The sequence below is a fragment of the Silurus aristotelis genome (genome assembly GCF_946808225.1).
Source record: "Silurus aristotelis genome assembly, chromosome: 11".
Lineage (NCBI taxonomy): Eukaryota > Metazoa > Chordata > Actinopteri > Siluriformes > Siluridae > Silurus > Silurus aristotelis.
Window position 1 is genome coordinate 29,592,825 of NC_139584.1, and position 13,878 is coordinate 29,606,702.

At 42.6% G+C, this 13,878-nt stretch overlaps 1 protein-coding gene across 1 annotated transcript in view; it reads right to left on the reverse strand.

The window, feature by feature from the left end:
- Positions 1 to 13,878, reverse strand: part of LOC310733749 (uncharacterized protein) — a gene marked incomplete at its 3' end in the record, with an annotated part of 67,044 nt that overhangs the window by 3,153 nt on the left and 50,013 nt on the right. The window lies entirely within an intron of this gene.

Genomic DNA, 13,878 nt, shown 5'->3' on the forward strand with positions numbered 1-13,878 from the left:
CCAAATCACATTTAAGCAGTAAAACAGACTAAGGGCAAAAGATACATAGCATATGTTGACTCATTACTGGATCATTTGTCAATAAGCTTGTAAAGTGTACAATGAAATAAAGTGTGGCAGGGGTTCATGAGTGAAGGGCAGAGCGGGATTAAACGAGCAGAAAGACTAAGCCTGTAGCTGATTAGACTAATCAGTGTGCTCTGTTTCAGTCCAGCTTTGACTTTCACTCGTGAACCGCTACCATATAATGTTATCTTTATAATTTTTTAAGGGAAAACTAGCGTTCTGCTCTAAATGACTGATTCTCAAGTTTACTAAAGGTCTTTTTCAAATTTAAACGACAAAAACTATTTTAGTGTGGTCTTGCAGTGTTTGAATGCACTGACTAGTCTGTAATTGGACCAGATCCAGGTGGACCTCCTCCTGTGTTGGGACCAGTATTAGGTGGATTGCTGTAAAGAACAAACAACTGACATCAGATCACATTCATGCAGTAAATCAGTCTCAGCGCAAATGCTACAGTGCACTGATGCATTGACTCTGGGGGCTTGAACCAGTGCTCAAAACCTCCCTTAGATGCTTTTAGGAAAGTTGCTGCTCATATCCAAATTAATACAGCTACATCCACTACTGCTAATTGCCATGCAGAGACTGTCGCTCTGATGGTCAGCCTCAGTCACTTTGCTTCATGAATGAAGCGGACGACCAGGGTGTGAATGACGAAACGAGGCCAGTAATCGAATCATGACAGGACAACATGTTGGTCACATAGACTCTGAGAGTAGCAGTTTCTGTACGTCTGGAAAATTATTCTTGCAGAAACATTAGCACCGACACAACCTGCCAGTCAAGTTGGTCTGCATGTAGTGTCTTACACCAGCCTTTATAATTGTGCCATCTGAGGAAATAGCTTTTTGGTGCAAAGGGACCCCTAGAACTTCAAATAGTCTATTCTACCCCGGCTGGAAGCCCAGCGTCTCTTTGTTGGTTCCCTTCAAGTTTCAGAAATGGGGGGTCCATTGTTTGGTCTGGGGATCAAGGAATGTCCCCTGTGCCTGAGATGGGATATCTCTCGTGAGGAGGGATCAGAGAAATATACTCTGTTCAGTCAACTAGGGGCTATCAATTAGGGGCAACACCCTTGCTGATGTGCCTTTTCCAGGGCTCCTGGAAGCAGACTGATTGGAGAAAATGCGCAAATAGACATTCTGGTGTCATTCCCAAATTCTCAGAATTTCTAACGACTTTTTGAAAAATGAAAGGAGAAATGCTATTTCAGGGTTGTCTTGCTGTGTTTGAATGCACTGACTTGTCTGTAATTGGACCAGATCCAGGTGGACCTCCTCCTGTATTGGGACCAGTATTAGGTGGATTGCTGTAAAGAATAAACAAATGACACCAAATCACATTTAAGCAGTAAAACAGACTAAGGGCAAAAGATACATAGCATACGTTGAGTCATTACTGGATCATATGTCAATAAGCTTGTAAAGTGTACAATGAAATACAGTGTGGCCGTGGTTCATGAGTGAAGGGCAGAGCGGGATTAAACTAGCAGAAAGACCAAACCTGTAGCTGATTAGACTAATTAGTGTGCTCTGTTTCAGTCCAGCTTTGCCTTCCACTCGTGAACCGCTACCATATAATGTTATCTTTATAATTTTTAAAGGGAAAACTAGCGTTCTGCTCTAAATGACTGATTCTCAAGTTTACTAAAGGTCTTTTTCAAATTTAAACGACAAAAACTATTTTAGTGTGGTCTTGCAGTGTTTGAATGCACTGACTAGTCTGTAATTGGACCAGATCCAGGTGGACCTCCTCCTGTGTTGGGACCAGTATTAGGTGGATTGCTGTAAAGAACAAACAACTGACATCAGATCACATTCATGCAGTAAATCAGTCTCAGCGCAAATGCTACAGTGCACTAATGCATTGACTCTCGGGGCTTGAAACAGTGCTCAAGACCTCCCTTAGATGCTTTTAGGAAAGTTGCTGCTCATATCGAAATTAATACAGCTACATCCAATACAGTTAAGTGCCATGCAGAGACTGTTGCTCTGGTGGTCAGCCTCAGTCACTTAGCTCCACGAATAAAGCGGACGACCAGGGTGTGAATGCCGAAACGAGGCCAGTAATCGAATCATGACAGGACAACATGTTGGTCCCATAGACTCTGAGAGTAGCAGTTTCTGTACATCTGGAAAATTATTCTTGCAGAAACAATAGCACCCACACAACCTGCCAGTCAAGTTGGTCTGCATTTAGTGTCATACACCAGCCTTTATAATTGTGCCATCTGAGGAAATAGCTTTTTGGTGCATAGGGACCCCTAGAACTTTAAATAGTCTATTCTACACCGGCTGGAAGCCCAGCGTCTCTTTGTTGGTTCCCTTCAAGGGTTAGACATGATGGATCCATTGTCTTGGCCAGGAATTAAACCATGTCCCCTGTGCCTAAGTTGGGATATCATTCGTGAGGAGGGATCTGAGAAACATACTCTGTTCGGTCAACTAGGGGCTATCTCCTGGAAGCAGAATGATTGGAGGAAATGCGCCAATGAACATTCTGTTGTCATTCCCTATTTCTCAAAATTACTAACGACCTTTTAAAAAATGAAAAGGGAAATGCTAGTTCAGGGTTGTCTTGAAGTGTTTGAATGCACTGACTTGTCTGTAATTGGACCAGATCCAGGTGGACCTCCTCCTGTATTGGGACCAGTATTAGGTGGATTGCTGTAAAAAACAAACAAATGGTCACATAGACTCTGAGAGTAGCAGTTTCTGTACGTCTGGAAAATTATTCTTGCAGAAAAATTAGCACCGACACAACCTGCCATTCAATTTGGTCTGCATGTAGTGTCATACACCAGCCTTTATAATTGTGCCATCTGAGGAAATAGCTTTTTGGTGCAAAGGGACCCCTAGAACTTCAAATAGTCTATTCTACCCCAGCTGGAAGCCCAGCGTCTCTTTGATGGTTCCCTTCAAGGTTCAGAAATGGGGGGTCCATTGTTTGGTCTGGGGATCAAGGAATGTCCCCTGTGCCTGAGATGGGATATCTCTCGTGAGGAGGGATCAAAGAAATATACTCTGTTCAGTCAACTAGGGGCTATCAATTAGGGGCAACACCCTTGCTGATGTGCCTTTGCCAGGGCTCCTGAAAGCAAAACGATTGGAGGAAATGCGCAAATAAACATTCTGGTGTCATTCCCTAATTCTCAAAATTACCAATGACTTTTTGAAAAATGAAAAGACAAATGCTATTTCAGGGTTGTCTTGCAGTGTTTGAATGCACTGACTTGTCTGTAATTGGACCAGATCCAGGTGGACCTCCTCCTGTGTTGGGACCAGTATTAGGTGGATTGCTGTAAAGAATAAACAAATGACACTGAATCACATTTAAGCAGTAAAACAGACTAAGGGCAAAAGATACATAGCATATGTTGAGTCATTACTGGATCATATGTCAATAAGCTTGTAAAGTGTACAATGAAATACAGTGTGGCAGGGGTTCGCAAGTGAAGGGCAGAGCGGGATTAAACGGTCCAGCTTTGCCTTCCACTCGTGAACCGCTACCATATAATGTTATCTTTATAATTTTTAAAGGGAAAACTAGCGTTCTGCTCTAAATGACTGATTCTCAAGTTTACTAAAGGTCTATTCTTTACTAATAGACTATTCTACACCGGCTGGAAGCCCAGCGTCTCTTTAATGGTTCCCTTAAAGGGTCAGACATGACGGATCCATTGTCTTGGCCAGGAATTAAACCATGTCCCCTGTGCCTAAGTTGGGATATCATTCGTGAGGAGGGATCTGAGAAACATTCTCTGTTCGGTCAACTAAGGGCTATCTCCTGGAAGCAGAATGATTGGAGGTAATGCGCCAATGAACATTCTGGTGTCATTCCCTAATTCTCAAAATTACTAACGACCTTTTGAAAAATGAAAAGGGAAATGCTAGTTCAGGGTTGTCTTAAAGTGTTTGAATGCACTGACTTGTCTGTAATTGGACCAGATCCAGGTGGACCTCCTCCTGTATTGGGACCAGTATTAGGTGGATTGCTGTAAAAAACAAACAAATGACACCAAATCACATTTAAGCTGTAAAACAGACTAAGGGCAAAAGATACATAGCATACGTTGATTCATTACTGGATTATTTGTCAATAAGCTTGTAAAGTGTACAATGAAATAAAGTGTGGCAGGGGTTCGCGAGTGAAGGGCAGAGCGGGATTAAACGAGCAGAAAGACTAAGCCTGTAGCTGATTAGACTAATCAGTGTGCTCTGTTTCAGTCCGGCTTTGACTTTCACTCGTGAACCGCTACCATATAATGTTATCTTTATATTTTTTAAAGGGAAAACTAGCGTTCTGCTCTAAATTACTGATTCTCAAGTTTACTAAAGGCCTTTTTCAAATTTAAACGACAAAAACTATTTTAGTGTGGTCTTGCAGTGTTTGAATGCACTGGCTTGTCTGTAATTGGACCAGATCCAGGTGGACCTCCTCCTGTGTTGGGACCAGTATTAGGTGGATTGCTGTAAAGAACAAACAACTGACATCAGATCACATTTAAGCAGTAAATCAGTCTCAGGGCAAATGCTACAGTGCACTGATGCATTGACTCTCGGGGCTTGAACCAGTGCTCAAGACCTCCCTTAGATGCTTTTTGGAAAGTTGCTGCTCATATCCAAATTAATACAGCTACATCCACTACAGTTAAGTGCCATGCAGAGACTGTCGCTCTGGTGGTCAGCCTCAGTCACTTTGCTCCACGAATGAACCACATGGCCAGGGTGTGAATGATGAAACGAGGCCAGTAATCGAATCATTAAAGGGACAAAATGATGGTCACATAGACTCTGAGAGTAAAAGTTTCTGTACGTGTGGAAAATTATTCTTGCAGAAACATTAGCACCGACAAAACCTGCCAGTTAACTTGGTCTGCATGGAGTGTCATACACCAGCCTTTATAATTGTACCATCTGAGGAAATAGCTTCTTGGTGCATAGGAACCCCAAGAACTTCAAATAGTCTATTCTACCCCGACTGGAAGCCCAGCGTCTCTTTGATGGTTCCCTTCAAGGTTCAGAAATGGGGGGTCCATTGTTTGGGCTGGGGATCAAGGAATGTCCCCTGTGCCTGAGATGGGATATCTCTTGTGAGGAGGGATCTGAGAAACATACTCTGTTCGGTCAACTAGGGGCTATCAATTAGGGGCAACACCCTTGCTGATGTGCCTTTGCCAGGGCTCCTGGAAGCAGACTGATTGGAGAAAATGCGCAAATAGACATTCTGGTGTCTATCCCTAATCCTCAAAATTACTGACAATTTTTCGAAAAATTAAAGGAGAAATGCTATTTCAGGGTTGTCTTGCAGTGTTTGAATGCACTGACTTGTCTGTAATTGGACCAGATCCAGGTGGACCTCCTCCTGTATTGGGACCAGTATTAGGTGGATTGCTGTAAAGAATAAACAAATGACACCAAATCACATTTAAGCAGTAAAACAGACTAAGGGCAAAAGATACATAGCATACGTTGAGTCATTACTGGATCATATGTCAATAAGCTTGTAAAGTGTACAATGAAATACAGTGTGGCAGGGGTTCATGAGTGAAGGGCAGAGCGGGATTAAACGAGCAGAAAGACTAAGCCTGTAGCTGATTAGACTAATCAGTGTGCTCTGTTTCAGTCCAGCTTTGACTTTCACTCGTGAACCGCTACCATATAATGTTATCTTTATAATTTTTAAAGGGAAAACTAGCGTTCTGCTCTAAATGACTGATTCTCAAGTTTACTAAAGGTCTTTTTCAAATTTAAACGACAAAAACTATTTTAGTGTGGTCTTGCAGTGTTTGAATGCACTGACTAGTCTGTAATTGGACCAGATCCAGGTGGACCTCCTCCTGTGTTGGGACCAGTATTAGGTGGATTGCTGTAAAGAACAAACAACTGACATCAGATCACATTCATGCAGTAAATCAGTCTCAGCGCAAATGCTACAGTGCACTAATGCATTGACTCTCGGGGCTTGAAACAGTGCTCAAGACCTCCCTTAGATGCTTTTAGGAAAGTTGCTGCTCATATCGAAATTAATACAGCTACATCCACTACAGTTAAGTGCCATGCAAAGACTGTTGCTCTGGTGGTCAGCCTCAGTCACTTTGCTCCACGAATAAAGCGGACGACCAGGGTGTGAATGCCGAAAAGAGGCCAGTAATCGAATCATGACAGGACAAATTGATGGTCCCATAGACTCTGAGAGTAGCAGTTTCTGTACGTCTGGAAAATTATTCTTGCAGAAACATTAGCACCCACACAACCTGCCAGTCAAGTTGGTCTGCATTTAGTGTCATACACCAGCCTTTATAATTGTGCCATCTGAGGAAATAGCTTCTTGGTGCATAGGGACCCCTAGAACTTCAAATAGTCTATTCTACACCGGCTGGAAGCCCAGCGTCTCTTTAATGGTTCCCTTAAAGGGTCAGACATGACGGATCCATTGTCTTGACCAGGAATTAAACCATGTCCCCTGTGCCTAAGTTGGGATATCATTCGTGAGGAGGGATCTGAGAAACATTCTCTGTTCGGTCACCTAAGGGCTATCTCCTGGAAGCAGACTGATTGGAGAAAATGCGCAAATAGACATTCTGGTGTCATTCCCTAATCCTCAAAATTACTAACGACTTTTTGAAAAATGAAAGGAGAAATGCTATTTCAGGGTTGTCTTGCTGTGTTTGAATGCACTGACTTGTCTGTAATTGGACCAGATCCAGGTGGACCCCCTCCTGTATTGGGACCAGTATTAGGTGGGTTGCTGTAAAGAATAAACAAATAACACCAAATCACATTTAAGCAGTAAAACAGACTAAGGTCAAAAGATACATAGCATACGTTGAGTCATTACTGGATCATTTGTCAATAAGCTTGTAAAGTGTACAATGAAATAAAGTGTGGCAGGGGTTCGCGAGTGAAGGGCAGAGCGGGATTAAATGAGCAGAAAGACTAAGCCTGTAGCTGATTAGACTAATCAGTGTGCTCTGTTTCAGTCCAGCTTTGACTTTCACTCGTGAACCGCTACCATATAATGTTATCTTTATAATTTTTAAAGGGAAAACTAGCGTTCTGCTCTAAATGACTGATTCTCAAGTTTACTAAAGGTCTTTTTCAAATTTAAACGACAAAAACTATTTTAGTGTGGTCTTGCAGTGTTTGAATGCACTGACTAGTCTGTAATTGGACCAGATCCAGGTGGACCTCCTCCTGTGTTGGGACCAGTATTAGGTGGATTGCTGTAAAGAACAAACAACTGACATCAGATCACATTCATGCAGTAAATCAGTCTCAGCGCAAATGCTACAGTGCACTAATGCATTGACTCTCGGGGCTTGAAACAGTGCTCAAGACCTCCCTTAGATGCTTTTAGGAAAGTTGCTGCTCATATCGAAATTAATACAGCTACATCCACTACAGTTAAGTGCCATGCAGAGACTGTTGCTCTGGTGGTCAGCCTCAGTCACTTTGCTCCACGAATAAAGCGGACGACCAGGGTGTGAATGCCGAAAAGAGGCCAGTAATCGAATCATGACAGGACAAAATGATGGTCCCATAGACTCTGAGAGTAGCAGTTTCTGTACGTCTGGAAAATTATTCTTGCAGAAACATTAGCACCCACACAACCTGCCAGTCAAGTTGGTCTGCATTTAGTGTCATACACCAGCCTTTATAATTGTGCCATCTGAGGAAATAGCTTCTTGGTGCATAGGGACCCCTAGAACTTCAAATAGTCTATTCTACACCGGCTGGAAGCCCAGCGTCTCTTTAATGGTTCCCTTAAAGGGTCAGACATGACGGATCCATTGTCTTGGCCAGGAATTAAACCATGTCCCCTGTGCCTAAGTTGGGATATCATTCGTGAGGAGGGATCTGAGAAACATTCTCTGTTCGGTCACCTAAGGGCTATCTCCTGGAAGCAGACTGATTGGAGAAAATGCGCAAATAGACATTCTGGTGTCATTCCCTAATCCTCAAAATTACTAACGACTTTTTGAAAAATGAAAGGAGAAATGCTATTTCAGGGTTGTCTTGCTGTGTTTGAATGCACTGACTTGTCTGTAATTGGACCAGATCCAGGTGGACCCCCTCCTGTATTGGGACCAGTATTAGGTGGGTTGCTGTAAAGAATAAACAAATAACACCAAATCACATTTAAGCAGTAAAACAGACTAAGGTCAAAAGATACATAGCATACGTTGAGTCATTACTGGATCATTTGTCAATAAGCTTGTAAAGTGTACAATGAAATAAAGTGTGGCAGGGGTTCGCGAGTGAAGGGCAGAGCGGGATTAAATGAGCAGAAAGACTAAGCCTGTAGCTGATTAGACTAATCAGTGTGCTCTGTTTCAGTCCAGCTTTGACTTTCACTCGTGAACCGCTACCATATAATGTTATCTTTATAATTTTTAAATGGAAAACTAGCGTTCTGCTCTAAATTACTGATTCTCAAGTTTACTAAAGGCCTTTTTCAAATTTAAACGACAAAAACTATTTTAGTGTGGTCTTGCAGTGTTTGAATGCACTGACTTGTCTGTAATTGGACCAGATCCAGGTGGACCTCCTCCTGTGTTGGGACCAGTATTAGGTGGATTGCTGTAAAGAACAAACAACTGACATCAGATCACATTTAAGCAGTAAATCAGTCTCAGCGCAAATGCTACATTGCACTGATGCATTGACTCTGGGGGCTTGAACCAGTGCTCAAAACTTCCCATAGATGCTTTTAGGAAAGTTGCTGCTCATATCCAAATTAATACAGCTACATCCACTATAGTTAATTGCCATGCAGAGACTGTCGCTCTGATGGTCAGCCTCAGTCACTTTGCTTCACGAATGAAGCAGACGACCAGGGTGTGAATGACGAAACGAGGCCAGTAATCGAATCATGACAGGACAACATGTTGGTCCCATAGACACTGAGAGTAGCAGTTTCTGTACGTCTGGAAAATTATTCTTGCAGAAACATTAGCACCGACACAACCTGCCAGTCAAGTTGGTCTGCATGTAGTGTCATACACCAGCCTTTATAATTGTGCCATCTGAGGAAATAGCTTTTTGGTGCAAAGGGACCCCTAGAACTTCAAATAGTCTATTCTACCCCGGCTGGAAGCCGAGCGTCTCTTTGTTGGTTCCCTTCAAGGTTCAGAAATGAGGGGTCCATTGTTTGGTCTGGGGATCAAGGAATGTCCCCTGTGCCTGAGATGGGATATCTCTCGTGAGGAGGGATCAGAGAAATATACTCTGTTCAGTCAACTAGGGGCTATCAATTAGGGGCAACACCCTTGCTGATGTGCCTTTTCCAGGGCTCCTGGAAGCAGACTGATTGGAGAAAATGCGCAAATAGACATTCTGGTGTCATTCCCAAATTATTAGAATTTCTAACGACTTTTTGAAAAATGAAAGGAGAAATGCTATTTCAGGTTTGTCTTGCTGTGTTTGAATGCACTGACTTGTCTGTAATTGGACCAGATCCAGGTGGACCTCCTCCTGTATTGGGACCAGTATTAGGTGGATTGCTGTAAAGAATAAACAAATGACACCAAATCACATTTAAGCAGTAAAACAGACTAAGGGCAAAAGATACATAGCATACGTTGAGTCATTACTGGATCATATGTCAATAAGCTTGTAAAGTGTACAATGAAATACAGTGTGGCAGGGGTTCATGAGTGAAGGGCAGAGCGGGATTAAACGAGCAGAAAGACTAAGCCTGTAGCTGATTAGACTAATCAGTGTGCTCTGTTTCAGTCCAGCTTTGACTTTCACTCGTGAACCGCTACCATATAATGTTATCTTTATATTTTTTAAAGGGAAAACTAGCGTTCTGCTCTAAATTACTGATTCTCAAGTTTACTTAAGGCCTTTTTCAAATTTAAACGACAAAAACTATTTTAGTGTGGTCTTGCAGTGTTTGAATGCACTGACTTGTCTGTAATTGGACCAGATCCAGGTGGACCTCCTCCTGTGTTGGGACCAGTATTAGGTGGATTGCTGTAAAGAACAAACAACTGACATCAGATCACATTTAAGCAGTAAATCAGTCTCAGGGCAAATGCTACAGTGCACTGATGCATTGACTCTGGGGGCTTGAACCAGTGCTCAAGACCTCCCTTAGATGCTTTTAGGAAAGTTGCTGCTCATATCCAAATTAATACAGCTACATCCACTACAGTTAAGTGCCATGCAGAGACTGTCGCTCTGGTGGTCAGCCTCAGTCACTTTGCTCCACGAATGAACCGGACGGCCAGGGTGTGAATGATGAAACGAGGCCAGTAATCGAATCATTAAAGGGACAAAATGATGGTCACATAGACTCTGAGAGTAAAAGTTTCTGTACGTGTGGAAAATTATTCTTGCAGAAACATTAGCACCGACAAAACCTGCCACTTAACTTGGTCTGCATGGAGTGTCATACACCAGCCTTTATAATTGTACCATCTGAGGAAATAGCTTCTTGGTGCATAGGAACCCCTAGAACTTCAAATAGTCTATTCTACCCCGACTGGAAGCCCAGCGTCTCTTTGATGGTTCCCTTTAAGGTTCAGAAATGGGGGGTTCATTGTTTGGGCTGGGGATCAAGGAATGTCCCCTGTGCCTGAGATGGGATATCTCTCGTGAGGAGGGATCTAAAAATATACTCTGTTCGGTCAACTATGGGCTATCAATTAGGGGCAACACCCTTGCTGATGTGCCTTTTCCAGGGCTCCTGGAAGCAGACTGATTGGAGAAAATGCGCAAATAGACATTCTGGTGTCTATCCCTAATCCTCAAAATTACTAACGACTTTTTGTAAAATGAAAGGAGAAATGCTATTTCAGGGTTGTCTTGCTGTGTTTGAATGCACTGACTTGTCTGTAATTGGACCAGATCCAGGTGGACCCCCTCCTGTATTGGGACCAGTATTAGGTGGATTGCTGTAAAGAATAAACAAATGACACCAAATCACATTTAAGCAGTAAAACAGACTAAGGGCAAAAGATACATAGCATACGTTGAGTCATTACTGGATCATATGTCAATAAGCTTGTAAAGTGTACAATGAAATACAGTGTGGCCGTGGTTCATGAGTGAAGGGCAGAGCGGGATTAAACGAGCAGAAAGACTAAGCCTGTAGCTGTTTAGACTAATCAGTGTGCTCTGTTTCAGTCCTGCTTTGACTTTTACTCGTGAACCGCTACCATATAATGTTATCTTTATAATTTTTAAAGGGAAAACTAGCGTTCTGCTCTAAATTACTGATTCTCAAGTTTACTAAAGGCCTTTTTCAAATTTAAACGACAAAAACTATTTTAGTGTGGTCTTGCAGTGTTTGAATGCACTGACTTGTCTGTAATTGGACCAGATCCAGGTGGACCTCCTCCTGTGTTGGGACCAGTATTAGGTGGATTGCTGTAAAGAACAAACAACTGACATCAGATAACATTTAAGCAGTAAATCAGTCTCAGGGCAAATGCTACATTGCACTGATGCATTGACTCTGGGGGCTTGAACCAGTGATCAAAACCTCCCTTAGATCCTTTTAGGAAAGTTGCTGCTCATATCCAAATTAATACAGCTACATCCACTACAGTTAATTGCCATGCAGAGACTGTCGCTCTGATGGTCAGCCTCAGTCACTTTGCTTCACAAATGAAGCAGACGACCAGGGTGTGAATGTCGAAACAAGGCCAGTAATCGAATCATGACAGGACAACATGTTGGTCCCATAGACTCTGAGAGTAGCAGTTTCTGTACGTCTGGAAAATTATTCTTGCAGAAACATTAGCACCGACACAACCTGCCAGTCAACTTGGTCTGCATGGAGTGTCATACACCAGCCTTTATAATTGTACCATCTGAGGAAATAGCTTCTTGGTGCATAGGAACCCCTAGAACTTCAAATAGTCTATTCTAGACCGGCTGGAAGCCCAGCGTCTCTTTGTTGGTTCCCTTCAAGGGTCAGAAATGACGGGTCCATTGTTTGGGCTGGGGATCAAGCAATGTCCCCTGTGCCTGAGATGTGATATCTCTTGTGAGGAGGGATCTGAGAAACATACTCTGTTCGGTCAACTAGGGGCTATCAATTAGGGGCAACACCCTTGCTGATGTGCCTTTGCCAGGGCTCCTGGAAGCAGACTGATTGGAGAAAATGCGCAAATAGACATTCTGGTGTCATTCCCTAATCCTCAAAATTACTGACAATTTTTCGAAAAATTAAAGGAGAAATGCTATTTCAGGGTTGTCTTGCAGTGTTTGAATGCACTGACTTGTCTGTAATTGGACCAGATCCAGGTGGACCTCCTCCTGTATTGGGACCAGTATTAGGTGGATTGCTGTAAAGAATAAACAAATGACACCAAATCACATTTAAGCAGTAAAACAGACTAAGGGCAAAAGATACATAGCATACGTTGAGTCATTACTGGATCATATGTCAATAAGCTTGTAAAGTGTACAATGAAATACAGTGTGGCCGTGGTTCATGAGTGAAGGGCAGAGCGGGATTAAACGAGCAGAAAGACTAAGCCTGTAGCTGTTTAGACTAATGAGTGTGCTCTGTTTCAGTCCAGCTTTGACTTTTACTCGTGAACCGCTACCATATAATGTTATCTTTATAATTTTTAAAGGGAAAACTAGCGTTCTGCTCTAAATGACTGATTCTCAAGTTTACTAAAGGCCTTTTTCAAAATTTAAACGACAAAAACTATTTTAGTGTGGTCTTGCAGTGTTTGAATGCACTGACTTGTCTGTAATTGGACCAGATCCAGGTGAACCTCCTCCTGTGTTGGGACCAGTATTAGGTGGATTGCTGTAAAGAACAAACAACTGACATCAGATCACATTTAAGCAGTAAATCAGTCTCAGGGCAAATGCTACAGTGCACTGATGCATTGACTCTCGGGGCTTGAACCAGTGCTCAAGACCTCCCTTAGATGCTTTTAGGAAAGTTGCTGCTCATATCCAAATTAATACAGCTACATCCACTACAGTTAAGTGCCATGCAGAGACTGTCGCTCTGGTGGTCAGCCTCAGTCACTTTGCTCCACGAATGAACCGGACGGCCAGGGTGTGAATGATGAAACGAGGCCAGTAATCGAATCATTAAAGGGACAAAATGATGGTCACATAGACTCTGAGAGTAAACGTTTCTGTACGTGTGGAAAATTATTCTTGCAGAAACATTAGCACCGACACAACCTGCCAGTCAAGTTGGTCTGCATGTAGTGTCATACACCAGCCTTTATAATTGTGCCATCTGAGGAAATAGCTTTTTGGTGCAAAGGGACCCCTAGAACTTCAAATAGTCTATTCTACCCGGGCTGGAAGCCCAGCGTCTCTTTGTTGGTTCCCTTCAAGGTTCAGAAATGGGGGGTCCATTGTTTGGTCTGGGGATCAAGGAATGTCCCCTGTGCCTGAGATGGGATATCTCTCGTGAGGAGGGATCAGAGAAATATACTCTGTTCAGTCAACTAGGGGCTATCAATTAGGGGCAACACCCTTGCTGATGTGCCTTTTCCAGGGCTCCTGGAAGCAGACTGATTGGAGAAAATGCGCAAATAGACATTCTGGTGTCATTCCCAAATTATTAGAATTTCTAACGACTTTTTGAAAAATGAAAGGAGAAATGCTATTTCAGGTTTGTCTTGCTGTGTTTGAATGCACTGACTTGTCTGTAATTGGACCAGATCCAGGTGGACCTCCTCCTGTATTGGGACCAGTATTAGGTGGATTGCTGTAAAGAATAAACAAATGACACCAAATCACATTTAAGCAGTAAAACAGACTAAGGGCAAAAGATACATAGCATTCGTTGAGTCATTACTGGATCATATGTCAATAAGCT